Genomic DNA, 24,363 nt, shown 5'->3' with positions numbered 1-24,363 from the left:
TGGAAGAAAATAGTTTGTCTATTTCTACTCCAATGCCCGACATGAAGCTCAGATTCCCTCCCTCCAATACAAAGACCCTTCCAAGCTCCTTCAACAGTGAAAAGCAGACTACACAAAAGGGATTTTGCTCAATACTAGAATATATTTTTCTGGCTCAGTCTTCTTCCTAGAAGCCACACTTTTACACAGTAGCTGATCTGTTTCTCTGTGGGATTGGAATCAGTTTTCTTGATTTTTACCTGTTCTTGATGGAAGGAAATGGAGTGAAAACAGGTAATACCCCTCATCAACCATAAGGAGTGGGTACTGATATTTTTTCAGTTGATGCAACTGACAATGTCATTTGAAACTCATCTGTGGGAGAATCAACATCCACTCTAAAAGAAGTCACGTATCTATCTCTTTAATTTAAAGTACTTAAATCTGGATTTTATAAAAGTGTCTAAATTGTAGCTTCCCTTTCCTTTTGTTTATATAGACATATACAAAAAACAGAAAGAATTAGAGGAGGAAATGATAAATAAAACAACTTAAGGATTATTCTTTTTTTAATTTTCTCTAGCTTACAATTTTTACAAACAAGAAATGGTGAGTTAACCTACCAAAATGCTAATGTCAAGAAAACATGTTTAGTTTCTCAAGATTCATAAACTTCCTTTAAAATCTATATAGAAACATACTTAGGTGTTATTATGATCTTTCTTTTCTATTAAAAATCTGCATTCATATATTACATTTTCATGTTTATATCTAATCAATAATACTGTAATTAATGTTTAGTTTTTCACAGTTATAAACAATGATGTAATGCACAATGTTTTCCGGTAAATATCTGTATACACACACACACACACACACACACACACACACACACATACACACTGTTTTGTTACAAATATCAAAGTGGCGCCCCTGAGTTATAGTTGCAGTTTTTATGTCCACCAGCAATTCATTATTGTGCTTTGAATCATTCTTGCTAAACATGGATGGAATAATTTTATTTTACATGTTTAATGGGAAATTTCTTTTCAGAATTTACAATATAAAGAGTATGACATATATTTAGCCTACGTCCAATTGGACATAATCATGACAATTAAAAACAAAATTTTGGGCTTCCATGGTGGCGCAGTGGTTGAGAATCTGCCTGCCAATGCAGAGGACACGGGTTCGAGCCCTGGTCTGGGAAGATCCCACATGCCGCGGAGCAACTGGGCCCGTGAGCCACAATTACTGAGCCTGCGCGTCTGGAGCCTGTGCTCCGCAACGAGAGGCCGCGATAGTGAGAGGCCTGCGCACCGCGATGAAGAGTGGCCCCCACTCGCCGCAACTGGAGAAAGCCCTCGCACAGAAACGAAGACACAACACAGCGAAAAAAAAAAAAAAAACCATAATAAATAAATAATAAATTAAAAAAAACAAAAAAAACAAAAAAAGACAAAATTTTATTTGGGGTTTACATACTGCATATATTGCACGTTTAACTAATAATAGTGGCTAATATTTATTGAGTCCGTATTTTGTAACATTACCTTCTTGGTGCTACATATCTACTAACTCATTTAATCTTATTTCTGCATATACATGAACTAATTTCACATTATTTTATTCTCTTTTCTGATCTGAGGAAACTGAAGCAAATATGGATAAAGCAACTAGTCCAAGGATTCACAACTGCTGTTTGCTATTGTCATGTTGCTGTATCACTTCCATTTCAGGGAGTGAGTCACCAAAGTTCCTGATATTTTTCCCGTATTTTTCCCGCTGCACCATTACTACAAAAACTTTAGTCCATATATTTGATGAACGCGAAGTAGTAAAAGTGTTATTTCAGACTATCCACCAAGAGTCTAAGAAATGTTAAAAGTCTGTATTACTGTGGAGAGTTAACATTATTATTATTATTTTTTTAAAGTTTACACTTTATTTATTTATTTATTTTTGGCTGTGTTGGGTCTTCGTTTCTGTGTGTGGGCTTTCTCCAGTTGCGGCGAGCGGGGGCCACTCTTCATCGCGGTGCGCGGGCCTCTCACTATCGCGGCCTCTCTTGTTGCGGAGCACAGGCTCCAGACGCGCAGGCTCAGCAGTTGTGGCTCACGGGCCTAGTTGCTCCGCGGCATGTGGGATCTTCCCAGACCAGGGCTCGAACCCGTGTCCCCTGCACTGGCAGGCAGATTCTCAACCACTGTGCCACCAGGGAAGCCCAACATTATTTTTAATAAGGAAAATAGAGTCAGCAAGGCAGATAGAAGTCACCTATTCTTTATGTTGTGGAAGCAAATTATTGACTTTGGCCTAGAGTGAAAAGGAGCAAGTTGACAGGAGCGGAAACTGGATATTACAGTCAGTGTAACTGAGAATAGAATGAAACTCAGTATTCAGAAGTTAACGGAATCACTATGAAACCCAAAGAAAAAGTTCAATTTAGTAAATAACTAGATAGGAGTAAGAGGGAGATCCTTTTAGAGCCACTTGGTAACAATATCAACTTTATGATGCTATATAAAGTATTTCCATCTTAAGGCCTGTCAAATGCAGTTTGAGGCTGAGAAAGTCCAATTATTTTTCTGTTATATAGAGTCACTTGCTGTGGCAAACATGCTGAAGGTATGCTATGGTGAAATTTCAATACGCATTAAAGAGAATTTAGAAACAAATGGACAATGATATATGTGTATCAAGAAGTAATTAAGCAATTCACAGCAGTCATTGTTTCAAATGGAATGGCACTTTATTTCCCCATATAAAATTTTACTGAACTATTATCTGGATAGGTACTAGGACATTAAGTTTAAAGTTGTCTTAAACTTTGATTGAATGGGAAATGCTCTCTACAATTTAAGAAACCATTAGAAATATAAAGTAGGTGATTTTATCCCATCTTCAATATGGTTCCTTTAGAAAATAGGAAATAGGATGAAAGGCAGGCAGACTCTTATCTTATTATGGATATAATGTGGCATTGACAGTTTAATTATAGTAATGTTCAATTAAAGAATAAATGAGGAAGAGACGTATTTTTGCAACTTCAGGTATAACGTAAAATAAGCTGCACATATTTAAAGTATAAACTAGATGAGTTTTGACAAATGTATACACCTGCGAAACCACCACCATATCCAAGGTACTGAACATTTTCATCCTCCCAAAAGGCTTCTTGTTCCCCTTTGCCATCCCTTATTCCACCCCCATCCTTCAACCCCACTTTTCTGCCGTCTGTCACTATGGTTTTATTTCCATATTTTTAACTCTTGTAAATGGCTTCTTTTTAGTCAGCACAATGACCTTGTGGTTCAGTTTTGAGTATACTACTAGTTTGTTCCTTTTAATTGATGAGTAGTAGTTCATTATATAAATGTACCACAGTTTATCCATTCACCTGTTGATAGATGTTTGGATTGTTTCCATTTTTTTGCTATTATGAATAAAGTCAATCATTGGTGTACTAAGCTTTCTCTCCCTTGGAGTAAATACTTTGGAGAGAGATAGCTGCATCACACAATAGGTATATATTTAAGTTTTAAAGAAACTACCAAAATGTGTTTCAAAGTGGTTGCACTATTTTACATTTCCATGAACAGTATATGAGAGTTATAGATGTTCTGCATCATTGTCAATACTTGGTATTATTAGGGTGTTTTTCTTTCAATTTTAACTATGCTAATAGGTTATGCTGGTAGAAAGGACTTTAAACAATTATATAGTTTCAAGTTAATATGTCCATCTAAATTAGGATTTTTTTAATTTTAGGAATTTTGGGTGAAGAGCAAATTAATTTGATAGTTTATCCTATTAGTGCTTCCCAATCTTTCTACATCCCATTAACTGTACACTTACTCTGCCTTACCCCTTTTCTGACTCTCCAAAAAGGGTAAACATATCTACTCAATAAATAAATGAACATGCCCTTCTTTTTTTCTATTAAGTAATACTGTTCATTAAATAGTATTTTATGTATATTTGTTTAGCAACTTATTTTTTAATCATTGCTAAAAATGTGTGTGGTTTGGTTTTTATAATGCCTAATTCTAGTCATCACTAATATTCAATAGCTTTAAGTGAATTTAATAATTCTTAAAGTTTATATATTATTTATTTCATTTTTTTGCACTTAATAATCATATCTAAAAGAAACTAAATATGAACTAACAGGAAAGGGGTAAAATACCAAGCAATTATGTCTACTGAAAGCCATTTCTTTTCTTTTAATTATGCATGTGCTTTTCTGTTATTTTAAAATAACTAACTGTATCCTAAAGTGGAAATGTGATTTTTAAAATACAAAATATATTAATATTATATGTCCATTTTAAAATTATGCTCCCTAGCTTAAGTTAATTCTCAGTCATTTTAATTAAACCAACTTTCAATTTTAACTGGCCAGAACAATAAAGAAAAAGGCTAAGGATCCATTTTAGATGTAATATAACAGCTGTGTCCTTTAAAAGGAATGCATTATAGTTACTTTAAAAAAATTAAAGAATATTCTTGACCTTAGCAAATGTTTTCACCTATCATGTACAATATCAAGTCGATGACTCCTGACTGATTCTTAAAATACTCAAACTATGAAAACAAAATACTTTTTTCCATAATGTCATTTATAGAATAAAACTTAGGGGTGTGACAGGATGAGAAAGGGGAGAAAACTTTATACAATCTTTTCTTCTTGACTGCCTGATTATTTCTGAATTAAGTAGAAAGAATATCACAAACTTTTAGTCAAATAATAGAAAACATAATTTTATAGCAGACTGAAATATTAGAGATAATATAACCAAATTTCTTCACATTTTTCAATGAAATTATTAACTGGAAGCTTTTTAAATGGCTCAAAGTTATAAAGCTAGTTAGTACCAGAATTTTGACTATAGTCCAAGCTTTCTGATATCCAATCTAGCTTTCTTTATTTCCAGAAGTATATCGTATCTCAAATTCATGAGTATATATGAGTGAAAAAAGAGAGCTGGCCTCAAAAATGTGAAAAGTTTACTTTAAAGACTGGTAAATTCAGCCTGTTAGTCTTCATGACTTACACAAAGGCAGAAATATGTATAATATATGAGACCCTATTAGCATTCAGCAAACATTCCTGCGTTAGTATTAGCTCAGTGCTGCTGCTAAAAGATCAATTTCTTATTACTTTGTTAGCCTGCTTGTTTTGTTTTTTATATTTAAAATAACACTGATGAATGGATACAGAAGATAAGGTACATATACACAATGGAATACTACCCATAAAAATTATGAGCTTTCTGCCATGTGCAAGAATACAGATGGACTTGGAGGAAATTATGCTAAGTGAAATAAGTCAGACAGAGAAAGACAAATAGTGTATGATATCACATATGTGGAATCTAAAAAAATACGACAAACTAGTGAATTTAATGAAAAAGAGCAGAATCAGAGATATAGAGAACAAACTAGTGCTTACCAGTGGGGATGGGAGGAGGGGCAATATAGGGGTAGGGGATTAAGAGGTACAAACTATTACATATAAAATAAGCTACAAGGGGCCCTGAACCAAGATGGCGGAGTAGAAGGATGTGCTCTCACTCCCTCTTGCGAGAACACCAGAATCACAACTAACTGCTGGGCAATCATCGACAGGAAGACACTGGAACTCACCAAAAAAGATACCCACATCCAAAGACAAAGGAGAATCCGTGATGAGATGGTAGGAGGGGCGCAATCACAGTAAAATCAAATCCCATAACTGCTGGGTGGGTGACTCACAGACTGGAGAACACTTATACCACAGAAGTCCACCCACTGGAGTGAAAGTTCTAAGCCCCACATCAGGCTTCTCAACCTGGGGGTCCAGCAACGGGAGGAGGAATTCCTAGAGAATCAGACTTTGAAGGCTAGTGGAATTTGATGGCAGGACTTCGACAGGACTAGGGGAAAAAGAGACTCCTCTCTTGGAGGGCACACACAAAGTAGTGTGCGCATCGGGACCCAGGGGAAGGAGCAGTGACCCCAGGGGAAGGAGCAGTGACCCCAGGGGAGACTGAACCAGACCTACCTACTAGTGTTGGAGGGTCTCCTGCAGAGATGGGGGTGGCTGTGGCTCACCGTGGGGACAAGGACACTGGCAGCAGAAGTTCTGGGAAGTACTCCTTGGTGTGAGCCCTCCCAGAGTCCGCCATTAGCCCCACCAAAGAGCCCAGGTAGGCTCCAGTGTTTGGTTGCCTTGGGCCAAACAACCAACAGGGAGGGAACCCAGCCCAACCCATGAGCAGTCAAGCGGATTAAAGTTTTACTGAGCTCTGCCCACCAGAGCAGCAGTCAGCTCTACCCACCACCAGTCCCTCCCATCAGGAAACTTGCACAAGCCTCTTAGATAGCCACATCCACCAGAGGGCAGACAGCAGAAGCAAGAAAAACTACAATCCTGCAGCCTGTGGAACAAAAACCACATTCACAGAAAGATAGACAAGATGAAAAGGCAGAGGGCTATGTACCAGATGAAGGAACAAGATAAAACCCCAGGAAAACAACTAAATGAAGTGGAAATAGGCAACCTTCCAGAAAAAGAATTCAGAATAATGATAGTGAAGATGATCCAGGACCTCGGAAAAAGAATGGAGGCAAAGATCGAGAAGATGCAAGAAATGTTTAACAAAGACCTAGAAGAATTAAAGAACAAACAAACAGACATGAACAATACAATAACTGAAATGAAAACTACACTAGAAGGAATCAATAGCAGAATAACTGAGGCAGAAGAACGGATAATTGACCTGGAAGACAGAATGGTGGAATTCACAGCTGTGGAACTAAATAAAGAAAAAAGAATGAAAAGAAATGAAGACAGTCTAAGAGACCTCTGGGACAACATTAAACGCAACAATATTCAAATTATAGGGGTCCCAGAAGGCAAAGAGAGAGAGAAAGGACCCGAGAAAATATTTGAAAACATTATAGTTGAAAACTTCCCTAACATGGGAAAGGAAATAGCCACCCAAATCCAGGAAGTGCAGAGACCCATTCAGGATAAACCCAAGGAGAAACATGCCGAGACACATAGTAATCAAATTGGCAAAAATTAAAGACAAAGAAAAATTACTGAAAGCAGCAAGGGAAAAATGACAAATAACATACAAGGGAACTCCCATAAGGTTATACAGCTGATTTCTCAGCAGAAACTCTGCAAGCCAGAAGGGAGTGGCATGATATACTTAAAGTGATGAAAGGGAAGAACCTACAACCAAGATTACTCTAGCTGGCAAGGATCTCATTCAGATTCGATGGAGAAATCAAAAGCTTTACAGACAAGCAAAAGCTAAGAGAATTCAGCACCACCAAACCAGCTCTACAACAAATGCTAAAGGAACTTCTCTAAGTGGGAAACACAAGAGAAGAAAAGGGCCTACGAAAACAAACCCAGAACAATTAAGAAAATGATCATAGGAACGTACATATCGATAATTACCTTAAACGTGAATGGATTAAATGCTCCAACCAAAAGACACAGGCTTGCTGAATGGATACAAAAACAAGACCCATATATATGCTGTCTACAAGAGACCAATTTCAGACCTAGGGACACATACAGACTGAAAGTGAGAGGATGGAAAAAGATATTCCATGCAAATGGAAATCAAAAGAAAGCTGGAGTAGCAATACTCATATCAGATAAAATAGACTTTAAAATAAAGAATGTTCCAACAGACAAGGAAGGACACTACATAATGATCAAGGGATCAATCCAAGAAGAAGATATAACAATTATAATATATATGCACCCAACATAGGAGCACCTCAATACATAAGGCAACTGCTAACAGCTATAAAAGAGGAAATCGACAGCAACACAATAATAGTGGGGGACTTTAACACCTCACTTACACCAATGGACAGATCATCCAAAATGAAAATAAATAAGGAAACAGAAGCTTTAAATGACACAATAGACCAGATAGATTTAATTGATATTTATAGGACATTCCATCCAAAAAGAGCAGATTACACTTTCTTCTCAAGTGTGCACGGAACATTCTCCAGGATAAATCACATCTTGGGTCACAAATCAAGCCTCAGTACATTTAAGAAAACTGAAATCATATCAAGCATCTTTTCTGACCACAACGCTATGAGATTAGAAATGAATTACAGGGAAAGAAACGTAAAAAACACAAACACATGGAGGCTAAACAATATGTTACTTAGTAACCAAGAGATCACTGAAGAAATCAAAGAGGAAATCAAAAAATACCTAGAGACAAATGACAATGAAAACACGACGATCCAAAACCTATAGGATGCAGCAAAAGCAGTTCTAACAGGGAAATTTATAGCTATACAAGCCTACCTCAAGAAACAAGAAAAATCTCAAATAAACAATCTAACCTTACACCTGAAGGAACTAGAGAAAGAAGAACAAACAAAACCCAAAGTTAGCAGAAGGAAAGAAATCATAAAAATTATAGCAGAAATAAATGAAATAGAAACAAAGAAAACAAGAGCAAAGATCAATAAAACTAAAAGCTGGTTCTTTGAGAAGGTAAACAAAATTGATAAACCATTAGCCAGACTCATCAAGAAAAAGAGGGAGAGGACTCAAAGCAATGAAATCAGAAATGAAAAAGGAGAAGTTACAACAGACACCGCAGAAATACAAAGCATCCTAAGAGACTACTACAAGCAACTCTATGCCAATAAAATGGACAACCTGGAAGAAATGGACAAATTCTTAGAAAGGTATAACCTCCAAGACTGAGCCAGGAAGAAACAGAAAATATGAACAGACCAATCACAAGTAATGAAATTGAAACTGTGATTAAAAATCTTCCAACAAACAAAAGTCCAGGACCTGATGGCTTCACAGGTGAATTCTATCAAACATTTAGAGAAGAGCTAACACCCATCCTTCTCAAACTCTTCCAAAAAATTGCAGAGGAAGGAACACTCCCAAACTCATTCTATGAGGCCACCATCACCCTGATACCAAAAATAGACAAAGATACTACAAGAAAAGAAAATTACAGACCAATATCACTGATGAACACAGATGCAAAAATCCTCAACAAAATACTATCAAACAGAATCCAACAACACATTAAAAGAATCATACACCATGATCAAGTGGGATTTATCCCAGGGATGCAAGGATTCTTCAATATACGCAAATCAATCAATGTGATACACCATATTAACAAACTGAAGAATAAAAACCATATGATCATCACAATAGATGCAGAAAAATCTTTTGACAAAATTCAACACCCATTTATGATAAAAACTCTCCAGAAGGTGGGCATAGAGGGAACCTACCTCAATATAATAAAGGCAATATATGACAAACCCACAGCAAACATCATTCTCAATGGTGAAAAACTGAAAGCATTTCCTCTAAGGTCAGGAAGAAGACAAGGATATCCACTCTCACCACTATTATTCAACATAGTTTTGGAAGTCCTAGCCATGACAGTCAGAGAAGAAAAAGAAATAAAAGGAATACAAATTGGAAAAGAAGAAGTAAAGCTGTCACTGTTTGCAGATGACATGATACTATACACAGAGAGTCCTAAAGATGCCACCAGAAAACTACTAGAGCTAATAAATGAATTTGGTAAAGTAGCAGGATACAAAATTAATGCACAGAAATCTCTTGCATTCCTATACACTAATGAGGAAAAATCTGAAAGAGAAATTAAGGAAACACTCCCATTTACCATTGCAACAAAAAGAATAAAATACCTAGGAATAAACCTACCTAGGGAGACAAAAGACCTGTATGCAGAAAACTATAAGACACTGATGAAAGAAATTAAAGATGGTACCAACAGATGGAGAGATATACCATGTTCTTGGATTGGAAGAATCAGTATTATGAAAATGACTATACTACCCAAAGCAATCTACAGATTCAATGCAATCCCTATCAAATTACCAATGACATTTTTTACAGAACTAGGACAAAAAACTTAAAATTTGTATGGAGACACCAAAGACCCCGAATAGCCAAAGCAGTGTTGAGGGAAAAAAACGGAGCTGGAGGAATCAGACTCCCTGACTTCAGACTATACTACAAAGCTACAGTAATCAAGAAAATATGATACTGGCACAAAAACAGAAACATAGATCAATGGAACAAGATAGAAAGCCCAGAGATAAACCCACGCACCTATGGTCAAGTAATCTATGACAAAGGAGGCAAGGATATACAATGGAGAAAAGACAGTCTCTTCAATAAGTGGTGCTGGGAAAACTGGACAGCTACATGTAAAGGAATGAAATTAGAACACTCCCTAACACCATACACAAAAATAAATTCAAAATGGATTCGAGACCTAAATGTAAGACCAGACACTATAAAACTCTTAGAGGAAAACATAGGAAGAACACTGTTTGACATAAATCACAGCAAGATCTTTTTTGATCCACCTCCTAGAGTAATGGAAATAAAAACAAAAATAAACAAATGGGACCTCACGAAACTTCAAAGTTTTGCACAGCAAAGGAAACCATAAAAAAGGCGAAAAGACAGCCCTCAGAATGGGAGAAAATATTTGCAAACGAATCAATGGACAAAGGATTAATCTCCAAAATATATAAACAGCTCATGCAGCTCAATATTAAAAAAACAAACAACCCATTCCAAAAATGAGCAGAAGAACTAAATAGACATTTCTCCAAAGAAGACATACAGATGGCCAAGAAGCACATGAAAAGCTGCTCAACATCACTAATTATTAGAGAAATGCAAATCAAAACTACAGTGAGCTATCACCTCACACCAGTTAGAATGGGCATCATCAGAAAATCTACAAACAACAAATGCTGGAGAGGGTGTGGAGAAAAGGGAACCCTTTTGCATTGTTGGTGGGAATGTAAATTGATACAGCCTCTATGGAGAACAGTATGGAGGTTCCTTAAAAAACTGAAAATAAAACTACCATATGATCCAGCAATCCCACTAATGGGCATATACCTTGAGAAAACCATAATTGAAAAAGACACATGCACCCCTATGTTCATTGCAGCACTATTTACAATAGCCAGGTCACGGAAGCAACCTAAATGTCCATCAACAGATGAATGGATAAAGAAGATGTGGTACATATATACAATGGACTATTACTCAGCCATAAAAAGGATCGAAATTGGGTTATTTGTTGAGATGTGGATGGATCTAGAGACTCATACAGAGTGAAGTAAGTCAGAAAGAGAAAAACAAATATCGTATATTAACGCATATATGTGGAACCTAGAAAAATGGTACAGATAAACTGGTTTGCAGGGCAGAAATTGAGACACAGAAGTAGAGAAGAAAGGTATGGACACCAAGGGGGGAAAAGCGGCGGGGGGGTGGGCTTGCTGGGATGTATTGGGAGATTGGGACTGACATGTATACACTGATGTGTATAAAATGGATGACTAATAAGAACCTGCTGTATAAAAAAATAAATAAAATTAAATTAAAAAATAAATAAATAAAAAATAAAATAAAATAAGCTACAAGGATATATTGCCCAACACAGAGAATATAGGCTATATTTTATAAGAACTATAAATGGAGCATAACCTTTAAAAATTGTGAATCATTATATTGCACAAATGTAACATATGATATTGCACACCAACTATACTTCAATTTAAAAAAGAAAACAATTAACACCAACATTCTGAGATTTCCTCTCTCCTGATCAAATCACCACAAAAAAACAGAGAGGTAATATGTGAATCTGATGTTGAAAGAGAAGCAGGAGGAGATTCATATAAGAATCATAAGATCAATATCTGAACAATTGTCTTAATATAATTATAGTTAACATCAAGAAAAGTCTATGAGAATCCAAGTGGAAAGATTCCTTTAAGTATAAATTACAAGCTTCCTACCACTCAAGAGTGCTTTTTCCTTCATTACGTCACAGTTCTGACTCTTTAGAACAAACTCAAATAAATAAAGAGCTGCTTCCACTTAGATATCCATTGAATTCTTTTTTGACTACAACATGACTCCAACAAACATATTTGTTAGACATGGTGGAGAGCAATAGCCTTGTCTGGAAAGGAAGACCTCAGGTTTTCCACTGAGCATCAAAGACCAAAGGGACAATCACTTTCTTTTTATTCCAAAGTTCCCATCATTAAAATATGAGTAAAATACTTATCGTAATGCATATCACAAGATTCCTGTAAGAATCAAATAAGACACTAGGTGGAAATTTCTTGGCAGTTTAAGGGCTGAATTAATTTGAGTTCTTATCATTTCTTTTTAGATAGAATTTTTATTAGAAACCTTGAAAAAGCATGGTCACAACGTTTTTCTGTAAGATTGTGAATGTGTCTGAGAATTTCAACAGACCATATGAAATAGTGAGATTCATGTGAGGCTTAAGAAACTTCTAGATAAAGCTTGAACAAACTAGAAATGAATTTGTCAACTCCATAGTTATTTTAAGCTTTGATATTACATTACAGTACTTCTCTTGGAGAACTGATATATCAGAAATCATCTTAATTTTGGCCTAAATGTTCTTGAGATAGCCATATACTAGAGTAAGGTCATTTTCCTGTTTAAAAAAAACAAAACAAAACCAATAATTACTGTTTTACGAAAAAGGGTAAATGAATTGCAAAAGAGAGAAAAAAATTTGAAATTGACCAACCTGAGCTAATGAAATTACATCATTTGGAAGTTCTAGATTTAGTTTATTTTTAGGCTAACGTTTATTTTTGTTGAATTTCATTTTCTGCTCAAATATAGATAACTGTTTATTGTGACTAAGCTGTTACAATGTAATATTTTATCAGTCACAAAACACATTTTTAAGGATGAAAATGTTTTGCAAATCATAAAAGCAATACAACTTTCCTATACTTTTGGAAGCAAGTATTTTTGTCGGTTTGGAAATTTCTAAGCTTCAAGATTTTACAGTTAATGTGACCTGAGTTTTAATTCTGTATTTGCTCTGTACTGGCTCTGTGGCTGTGATAAATTTACTTAACTTCTCAGAGCCTTAGTTTAATTGATAAAAATTTTTAAAAGATAATAATGCATGCTTAATATGATTGTTCTGAGGATTTCATGGACAATGGCTACAGCTGAAGTATATTCAAAGCATCTGGCACATAGCAAGCACTTAATATAAAATACCTATAATTATCACTGCTGGTTCCTCTCTACGCTCCCTACAAAATAGTATTATTCTTCTGCTTTGTTATTCATGAGTGTACTGCCACATAAAATCAGCTATTTGTTCAACATAGGTTTAGAAAACTACTGCAGAATTACTCATACCCTCTGTAGAAAATATTTAAAGACCGTTGGATCCTATGAGAACAACAAGACTCGTTATTTTGGAAGCGTCATCAGTGCAATCTGATGTAGTCAGGACTTTCCAGGTAGAAACTAACTACTATGGCGCAAAATTAGCTTAACTTAGAATGTACCCATTTTAGTTGGTGACCATCATTGCTAATGGATGGGGTTTAAGAAAATAAGCACTATCTTAAGGTTTTAAAAAGTTTTAAAAGTAAGTCACTACTTAAGGTGCTCAGAACGAAGCTTAGACAAATACAAGACCAGAGTGTTTTAACTGGAAGACCAGCTAAACATCAGAACATCAGAACACTGGAATCCATCACATTTTCATTCACAAGTGCTGGGCTAACAGCTAGCCAGGATCCTTGCAGAAGAAATTAGCAGTTATATTTCCTGTTTACTGTTTATTTTCAATTTATTTATGTGCATCAACTTGGATACAAGCAACTCTTTTCTATCTGTAGTAGAACACTCTAATGCCAGTCAATAATTGAATAACGGGTTTCCTGCTTAACAGTGGCAGAAGTTATTCTCCCTCTCCTGAATCTTATTGACTGGATTTCCTCACCCTCCACCAGCTGAGGGAGCAAGAGACCTCCTCTGAATGGGACGCAGGATCAGCTCTCCTGGGGCTTCTCCCTGGTGCATCTCTGTTTTAAATTCAAGTGTCTGCCCTATATAGTTGCACTGAAGTTTTAGTTTGTCTGAGAAGTCTTACCATCAAAGAGCTTGTATTTTAACAAAATACTTTTTTTTTAAAATTTACTTGGTAATATAGAAGGCAAACATATTCTCCATTATGTATGATTTGTGCATCCCTTTACTGAAATTAGGGATTTTTCAAAAATACATGTAAATATTGCAAATATAGCCTCTCTCTCTCTCAAGAGCCGTCTCTCTCTCTCTCTCTCTCTCTCTCTCTCTCTCTCTCTCACACACACACACACACACACACACACACACACACATCAAGGGAATGCCATATGTCCCAAGTGAGACCTACTTGGAAAAACAGAAATGCTGAACACATCACACAGTATCACTGTGACAGGACATTTGTCAGTTTTTTCCCTGGCAATGAGATTTTTCTCACCCTCGAGACATGCAAAGGACTTTTTTCATCTGTTCTTCTTATGTTAATAACTTTCTCCTATAGAAGTGAGAATTGTCAAAACTTAACCATTTGAGGCTTTGGCATTTAATTAGGTGACCCTTTTGAGAGAATTAGATCTCTGGGAGGAAGTGGTAACTTTTGAGGTGGGAGGTGTTGAAGATCTGCTCAGGGGGTCAGTGGAGGGGTATCAGCAGGTTGTGAACGGCGCATGCCTACATTTAATATGTTGTTTGACATTTTGTATCCTCTCATGCCCTTGCTTATTTTTGTTTTAGAAAATTAGTACTTCAACAATAGTAGAAGAGATGATTTAGTTAGGTGTAATGATGTATTTTCCTGTGCTACTCAGGTTAATAGTATAATGCAAACATTTTTTCGCAAGTGTGATGCTAATTTAAAATGCTATTTGAGAAACTACATAAGAAACGCTGTATTTTCCATGTCTTGGGTTGAATGCCTGCGTCTGTTAAGAACCTGCCAAACATGCTTATTTAGTATGAATACTTCCTTTCTTTCATAAATCAGAGTTGCACTCTGGAGGGCTGTGATCAACCTTTAAAAACATTTTACTTAGGCAAAGGTTGACGTATGTACCAGGCTTGGGGCAAAGGCAAGCCCAGCTATATCTTTTATCACATTGCTTTGAACATTTTTCAGCTTTCGTCTTGTCTTACAAATCAGCTCTATCGGTCGATTAATTGTTTCACTGTACATGCTATCTAACACGAAGGCACCTGGCAGAACTGCAGGAGAAAGCACGTTTATTTAAGTCCTTCCGCCCCTGAACACTATAGCTAATCTCCTTGCAAATTACAGTCAGAGTTGTAGTTCATCCATTAGGCTGAAAAAGACAAGAGTCCCAAGCAGCCCCGGTGCCTTTTCCAGTTCCCAGGAGACCCACTAACCCTCTGCGTGTGTTGCCTGCGCACAGTGTCTCCTGCTAATCAGGTCAGTGATTATCGCCCGGCTCCGGGGACCTGACAGCAGCCTATCACAGCAGTTAGGAAACCACCAAACGCGGCACGCTCACCGAGGAGCTCCCGTTAAGAAATATCGCTTAGTCCTCATTTACTCACTGGAACCTCGGAGGATTTCAGCTTCTCTTTTTTGTTCTCTTAGACAGTGAGGGGCTCAGCGTAAACAGGAAAAAGCAGCCGAGCATGCAGCTACTTGGAGGGTGTTGACTGAAAACTTCGCTCTCCCCACCCCGTTCACGGTTGATTCGACTGATTTCTCACCTCCTTCGCAGTGAATATTTCAATTAAGGTAAGTGCCGCTTCACCTGAGTGACTGCGTCGCGCTGAATTTCTGCATTGAAAGTTCTAACGGACTATACTGACATTCTGCACTGCAGCAAGTGACTGTTTCTGTCAGGAGAAGCCTTAGTTTACAAGCAATTGTCCTAGAATGAAACCCGGTGTTTGGGGATGATATTACAGAGCAATTTCTTTTGAAACCTAAGTATTCTGCCTTGCATCAAGAGAAAATGAAAGGAAATATGAAAAGAGAGTGAATTTCTCATTTTACCTTTTTAAATAATCTAGAGAACTGTGCGGCGCTAAGGTAACTTGATTTTGATTGAAGTGTTTTGTTGATGTCATATGGCAAAAGCTCTCAGTCTAAAAGCTTCAAAGTTAAATCAGATGGAAAGAACATTTGCAAATGAGGGTTGAGATTTTGTGCAGCTTTTTACTTTAACAACGTTCCTGAGCTCCCTGTGGGTTGAAGGATTTAGGACTAAATCCCTGAATATTTTAATAGTGACCATTTAGCAATTAAAATTTTAATAAAGGTCCTGATGTAGCTGTTAAGAAAAATGAACCAAAAAGAATTATCATACCACTGATATGATTTATAGTTTTTATATGAGAGGTGAATTTTTAATGAGATAATTTAATAAAAAGAAAAGTAAAGAAAATTGCGTTCTTTCTAAAATACTTACTTTTGAAGGGAGAATTCTTCAATAATGGATTCAAATTAAATGTTTACTGACATCTTGGCTTTTATGTTTGAAGTTGTACTTTGTCATCAAACAAGAGTGAACTGAGGTTAAACTTGTATTTTACATGGCTTAGGGCAATTATCTATGTAATTTAGACAAACTAGTCCACATTATTTCTTCTAAACCCTTTTTCCTCATAAGTTTGTTAAAAATGTCTAAAGGGAATGGAAGCAACTCTTCCAAAGTTAGATTTAATTATCCAAACTTTCTCTTTTCTATTTTACTTTGCAAGTGTAAATATAGTCTGATGGTTTTCTCTCACATCATGGTAAATTTCTATACAATCAAAAAATAAAATGATTTTATCCATATAATTATGTATGACCAATTGATTGCTTAGCGCTCTAACCACGTGAGTGAATAATAGCAACCACTTATCTTCTTATGATGTAGTACTTATACTTCAAAATGATTTTCTAACAATGAGACAAACGCTATTTAAAATACAAATGTATACTGTCATGAGATAATACTTACACAGATTGAATTTCAATAACATCTGTTATGCTAACGCACAAAGTAAAATGTTGCTGCTTTTGTGTAAAGATTTATAATGGTATCTTAACTGTGCTTTTTAAAATGAGCACTCATATTTCATGAAATGTTGATTCTGCCCTCCTCCTATGGGTATCCTGAGATGGGTCATTTTATAAAGATGTCAGAACATTGTTTATATTAATTGGCTAGCCTTCCAAAATTCTCTAGAGAGCTTTCTAGGCTGATGCTATTGCTTCCCCCACAGGAATAAAATATTTTTAGGATACCCATAGGCACGGATGTGTACGAGCTGTTTGTCTGTGTGTTTTAGCCAAAGCCTAAAGACGTTTATTTCCCTCTGTTGCACTGAGACTTCTATCTCTTTTCTCCAGCGAGGTGGTTTTTCAACTGATTCAAGATACCTCAGAGAAGTGTTTGACTAGTTACTGTCATTGAGTCTTTGGCATCTTCTTTTCTTACATTTTAAGCAACATGGATAAACAGGAAGAGGCAACATTAACCAAACCGGGTCACATTTGTTAGTAACAAACTTGTACATTGCTGATAACATCTCTGTATTATAAACTATTCCTTGTGCCAAGTTCAAAATCCATGGTGATACCCTACCCAATGAACTTTTATTAGATGTACTTAGTTGATGTCTATGACCCTTGAAGGATGTGCTTAGTGTGTAATGGGATATTTATTTTAAAAAATGAAGGTAGTTGTAGTTTTTATTTTAAAAGATATACTTAAAGTTTTTAAAGGGATTTTATCAGTGTAGTTGTCTTAATTTGCATTACACAGGCTGAAAAGAGAATGAAGAAAATCTTGGTTCCACTTGAGAATTGGGAGCTGTTTATGTAGGTAGCTGCCTCAGTCAGACTTTTTTTCATATATTATCCCCAGGTTCCAGCTTACCTCTAGGTTCTAAACTGAATCCCGTTTTTCATTTATTTGATGGTAATTTATTCCTTCTGTGACATCAGAAAACATCTTGTAGGATAACCTCACTTAGAATAGGCAGTTTCAAAATTTAAATCAAAACAAAAATCTGTTAAAGCTTTATAAAACTTTTCTTAAGAGTTATAACCTGCTCCTAGGTAGGTGGTATTTTCAATAAAAGTCAACGGGGTGAGGCAGTGTTTACCATGACTCCTAAATGCCAGACAGCTGGGGTATAAATTTTGTATGTATGATTATATAATTATCAGGTCAAAATGATGGCATTGGAGATAATTTGCCCCAATTTTCCAGATGAAGAGATGCAGGCTGGGAGAGCAGGCTGGGGACCTATGATTCAAGTTCAGGTCAGACAGTATTTAAAGCTCGTAATCTTTACACTATACTTTTTATCACTTTATACATGGTGACCTATTCTGATACTCATGAATATCTGATAGTGCAACTTAATTATATCACCCTTAGAATAGTTTAATTCTTGGCTTACTCAAAATAAATGATTTTGTAAACTCCATAGCCACCAGTGTTTGAAAGAAGCATATATTTTTTTCTTTGAGATTCTGAAAGAGGTTAGTGCTCAAGTCTTTGCATCAAGCTGATTCTGATTACTACTGACAGAAAAAACACTCTACTATAGGGATAATCAGTACGGAAATTTAGTATCTGCAGTATAAACATCTTTCCAAGAGAGGTAGATACACTCTCAGGATAAAAATCAAATAAAGAGTAGAGATATAAATTCAATGCCACTTATATTGAAATGGAATTAAAAGGAAGTTACGGAGAATTTATGTTCGTGGCAAAATACATTCACAATATTAGAAAAGATAAAGAAGTGAACAGAATTGAATGTTGGAAAGTAGACTAAAGAAAAAAAATAGATTCAAATGTACAGGAGTCTATTTGGTCTACTGACTTTACATAAGCCTTCCCATATGTACACAGAGATTTGCTATAGCTAATTATGTTGATATTGTGACAATGTTATCCAAAGCAAAATCTGGTCCCATCTAGGACAAAAAGGGAGAGATGTGATAAAATTAGGATTGACCTGAAAGATCTAATTTGATGAGCTCTCATATCCAAGAATGTGCTGAGATGTACCGGAAGCTGCATAGTTATAAAATATGATCCTTTGTTATGCTCCAACCTGCTCTCAAACACTTAAACAGATAATATTGAACCAGTTACTGCAAATAATGGATTCAACAATGATTAGAAACATGATCAAGAAATGTATAATCTCCAGCCACCAGCCAGTTTACTTTCCATTCGCTAGATTTTATGGTAAGCTATTGGCTTTTTCTAGTTGTATATAAGAATAACAGAAAAACAAAGTATATATAGATAATCTTTAGTACTATTCCAAAAGAATGGACATGATCTATAAACAGTGGTATTTCAGAGGAGCTTGTTATGCTGAGCGTTCACTATGCACAGGTCTCCCCACCCAGAAAGTATGCCGTGTGTCTAGGGTCCACAGGCCACAGCAGATATGACCAGAGATGAATGTACCCAGATCTATGACAGCCATCTCTAGAGTAGCCAATGGCTACCATGTAGCCTTTCAAAATAACCATGTCAACAAAGAATGTTTTATGTAACCCATAGATGATTTAGTGACCTTAAGCATAAATTCAGCCTACTGTGGATAACCAGCAGTAGATGGGCAGGAGCAGAAGTTGAGAAACACAGAGATGATGGTCTGCAGAAATCATGAATAAGCTGAAGTCGTGAGGTTGGTAAGAAGGAAAGAGAAGTTAATTCCCTTAGGTCAATTAGAAGACAAACATTTTCTGACTCGCCATAATGGCTAAGCACAAAAATAAAGGCATGCTCCCTGTATAGAAGCAGAAAGACTATGTTATCCTGGGCGGTATTCCAGACACACCATGCAATGGTGAGACTTTTTCCTGTTTTCCACATTTTTCTCTGTGGTTTCAGTTCCATTAACCAATTCAAGCTGAGCACATCTGTGTCTCTTACAAACTAAAAGCTTATAACTGGCCCAGCATCACACATATTCATAGTCTCAGTAGACAATGGATAAGGCAGAAATGTGTAGTGGCGGAAAGTACAGGTTCTGGGTTCAGTTACCTGGGTTCAGATCCCACTGAGGGTACTTGCTAGCTCTGTGACAAGTCAGTTAAGGTGTCCAAACTTTATTTTTATGACCTTTAAACTGGAGCGAATAATAGTACTAATCCCACAGCAGTGCTGTGGGATAAAATGATAATTAATGATAATGATAAAATGATAAAATGATAAAAATGATAAAATGATAAAAATGATAATTAATATAACATACTTACAATTACTCAGGTGCTCAGGAAATAATAGTTGTTATTATAAACCAGAAACCTTGTTTTTAGTCCCTCACCTTACCTGTCAAGTAGAGAAAATCCAGGACGTTCTTTCTCCTTTAAAACAATGCACACTTGGGCCTTACCAGAAGCTGGAACCATGTCCTGACACTGTGTTTATATCAGTACATTTGAATTTTAGGAACATACACTTTTTCCTCTACTGGATTTAGACAGATGTGTGGATGTTACTTTAAAGAAAGTAATTTGGGAGCTGGCTTAGAGAAAACTTTCTATTTTGTCAATGGCTGCTTACATGCTATAAAACCAGACTTGAATAGTTGACAACATAGAGAGTGTAGTGTGTGCATAGCTGAAATTATTCACTATTCTGTCTTTTACAGAAAAAGTATGCTGGCTGCTTGTTTAGAAGAGAAACAAATTTATGAAACTAATTCATATGTTGTATGATTTTATTATGAGCATAATAAATATTCTGTGGAATATTTGTAAAATATCTTGAAGATGACTATCTAAAAATCTATTTCCTGGTAGATTCAAGCCTATCATTTCCTCTTCTCTAACTTATCTATATCTTGCTATGGGATTTAAATCCTCTAGTTATAAAGTTGAAAAGTTATCAAATACCATTTATACATATGTATGTGTATATGTATGTGCAGAAGTATTTCATATTTTGTGTGTTGATTCAAGTAATCCCCATAAATAAAAGGTATTTTCTGCAATGGAATTCATCGTTTTCCATCCTCCAAGCCACGGATTCTTATGTTTTGCTCTATATGGGAATCAATGACTCTGTGCCTTAAAGTGGCAGATTCCTGAGGCTCATTCCTGGAGTACTGATTTTGTAGGTCTGAGAAAGGACCCAGGAAACACAGTTTTGAGACATATGCAGGTTATTCTGATAAAATCAGAATATATAGGAATGTGGCCTAATCACTGAGATTTAAACAACTTCCCAGGCAGTTCTGACATGCAGACAAGGTTGAGGATTGCTGTTATAGAGCAGCACCTCCCAACTTGAATGGGCATGCAAATTACCTGGGCGTCTTGTAGGAAGGTTCCAGAGTGGAGCCCAAATTCTGCATTTCTACCAACCTCCCAGGGATACTGACACTGCTGGTCTATGAAAAATGCTGCTCTCATTCTCTGCCATACTGCTCTATGGTTGCCCCTGGTAGGTAAGTATTCAAGGACCTACCTAGGATATGACTTACAGCCCAGCTTACCTGGACTAGAGGTTGATAAAACTTCTCAAGAAGCTCTTTTGATTATAGAAGGATGGTGGGACGTTATAAGCCAGCTGAAATTTGAGAAACATTTTTTTTAATCTATCGTTGATTCCCACTACTCACTCTGGATATAGAGTAACTGGGTGTTTTAGAAAGCAACGTATTTCTAGCATGTTTAATTCTTTGCATTGCTAACACTTGCTAACAATATTTAATTCAAAGCGTTGCTAACGTGTTTCATTCTTTGCAGTGAAGAAGGAGCAGGGTGATCATTGATTGCTTTCCCAGTCCCACTTCTCAATGGGTAGAAGTTTTGGACTTTAGCACTCCCCCAGATAGCTATATACCAAGGTTCCAAACTCATCACAAAAGGCCTACTTCTCAAACAGCATTTCAGTTCTCTTTATTCTAGGAATGCTGTCCTAAAGCTTCATTATTTGTCACTTCAACTTTTCTTCTTTCTCAAAACTAAATGGCAAGGATATAGATTTCAGCTTTTGCCTCTATTTAACCTTTTCTCTCTTTTTGTTCCCAACTGCCACATTTCATGGTTGTTATTCAAATCTACACAATACAAAGGGAAATATATTTCATTAGTATGGAAACAAATTTTGGATAATTTATATTAATATTTTTAAAATTACAAACCTGCCCATAGAATTCCATTACTCTTCCATATTGTCTTCTTCTAGAATGCTTAACATTTTATTAACGGTACACCTTTAAATTTATTTGATCGTTATTTGTCTCCCTCTCTAATTACACTCTAATTAGACATTAAAATGTAAGCTCCATGAAGGCAGGGTTTTGTTTGTTTGTTTGTTTGTTTTTATTCATAGCTGCAACCCAGTACCTAGAATAGGGCCTGGTGTAGAGTAGATTTTCGTAAAGTATCTATTGAACAAAGAATGAATAGATATTCCAAACTAATAATTTAGTTATATGGGCCATGTGTTAGGATTGAGGCATGTACCTAAAATATGATAGTTTTGCTTTTGCTCAGTACTGGGTAAGATTCAAGCACATTTCCCCAAAGACTTACTCATCCACTTAATGTACTTAGTTTTAGTGTGTCCCTCTTAAGTGTCAGGTACTGGGCTAGATGCTATGGATACATGTTGACAAGCCCCAATTCCTTTGAATAATGTTCTCTGCCTGTTGGTCGGGGGCAGACAAGGGAAAGACCAGTTGTAATACACTCTGGTGTGTAATCATGAAAAGATGTGTATGGGGTGTTATTAATGCCCAGGGAGAGCTCCTGACTTAACTTGGAGGGGCCATGGAAAACTTACTAGAAGTCTCCTGAGCTATAAATGAAAGGATAGCTTGAATTAAGACAGACAGAAGAGGAGGGGTTATAAGCTGCTACTAGAAGTGACACTGTGTCCAAAGGCACAGAGAATTCCTGACCCCCTCCAGGACCACGTTAGTTTGACATAACGTTACGATAAAGTGTTGTATGTGTAATAAGAGGCAACTTTATTTTTCTATGTGAAAAGGCATTTGGATTCCAACCCAGGAATGATGGGGATCCATTAAAGAATTTTGAGAATGGGAGAGACAGAGTTATTGGTGCCCTATTCTGAATCTTGCATTATATTTTTCACTATTTCAAATCAAAATATATGTATACACATACATTAAAAATACCTATGAAAATTAAAACAAAAATATATCAGGGGAGAAAATGAGCTTTCGGTGGGCTGAAGGGAGAGAGAATAAGATATTCTTAAAATGCTGCACCCAGGATCTGTAAAAGTTCATATGCAGGACTTGAAACCAAACCAGAGGTTGAATGAGCGTGAAATTAGCCAAGGTTGTATCCATATGTGACTTTCAGGGGCTCTGTTTTGCAGGATTAGGAGAGCAAATTTATTTCAGTTTCAGAGTTCAGGAAAAATGGCGGACTCTGAATGGCCATATCTGCTAGGACTGACATGAAGTAGAATTCACACTCTCCTACCTCCTGACTAAGACCTAACAGAAAAACCTCTATTTCTGTCTGGACACTTGTAGGACAATCAAATTCAGCTATTCAAATTTAATGTCCCTGACATTTTTAGGAGGCTAACATTTTGACCCTTTCATTCTATAGGTATAATACTAGGTGTTAACTCTAGCAGAAACTGCTTCTTTTGTGCAGTACTTTGTGTTGTTGTTAACTATAGCTGAAATTCAATAGGAGATGTCATTTACTCACAGTTTTTCTCTTACCATTACACCCAAAATCACTCTTTTTGTTTCTTTCTCCTTGCTGTTAATCTGATAGTTACTGCTTATTCCCTGATGATGGTATCTCCAGCAGGAACCATAATCTCTGTGAAGATCGGGACCTAGTTTTGTTCACTGCTTAAGCCTTAGCACCTAGATCAGTGTCTATCATATAGCTGGTACCGACGTGTTAAAGGAAGGAATGGAGGAAAGAAGGAAGGGGGAGAGAGAGAGAGAGAGAAAGAGAGGGAAGGAGGAGGGGATCAAGGCATCTTCCCATCTTGCTATCCTCTCTTTAATAGCTCAGCAAATGGCACTATAACCTACCGAATGGGCCAAGGGAGAAATCCAGCTATCATCTTTGCCTTACCACTTTTCACACATTACACATCCAATCAACATCTGGTCCTTTCTGTTCTGCCCTTTAAATCTGTCTCACATGTATTTGCATCCTTGCCTCCCCACAGTTCACACCTCTGTCATCTGTTACTTGCTTATGATCTCTATGTTATACTCTTCTTCTTCACAAAATAATGCTCCTTACCGCCAGAAGATCGACTTCTCTAAGACAGTCTTGATCACATTACTCCTGTGTTAAAGATTGTCCTTGTAATTTCTGCTCTCTTTTAGGATATTATTCCAACCTTCATGAGGCATCCATTTTTCTGGAAGTTCTGGTTGCTGCATCCTCTTGAGTCTTGCCTAACCTCTAGCAGCTTATTTCCCAGCCACCTTGGGTTCCTTATTCCTGAGATTTCACGTTCACC

At 36.5% G+C, this 24,363-nt stretch overlaps 1 protein-coding gene across 1 annotated transcript in view; it reads left to right on the top strand.

The window, feature by feature from the left end:
* CDH12 (cadherin 12) overlaps positions 1-24,363 on the top strand; it is a 1,005,439-nt gene that overhangs the window by 595,014 nt on the left and 386,062 nt on the right. The window contains exon 3 of the mRNA XM_007188231.2: positions 15,507-15,653. The gene's annotated coding sequence lies outside the window, so the exon portion shown is untranslated. The remainder of the gene's footprint in view (positions 1-15,506; positions 15,654-24,363) is intronic.

Source organism: Balaenoptera acutorostrata, chromosome 2, assembly GCF_949987535.1.
Source record: "Balaenoptera acutorostrata chromosome 2, mBalAcu1.1, whole genome shotgun sequence".
NCBI lineage: Eukaryota > Metazoa > Chordata > Mammalia > Artiodactyla > Balaenopteridae > Balaenoptera > Balaenoptera acutorostrata.
The sequence above is the reverse complement of the archived record's forward strand: the minus strand, read 5'-3'. Positions and strand labels throughout refer to the sequence as shown.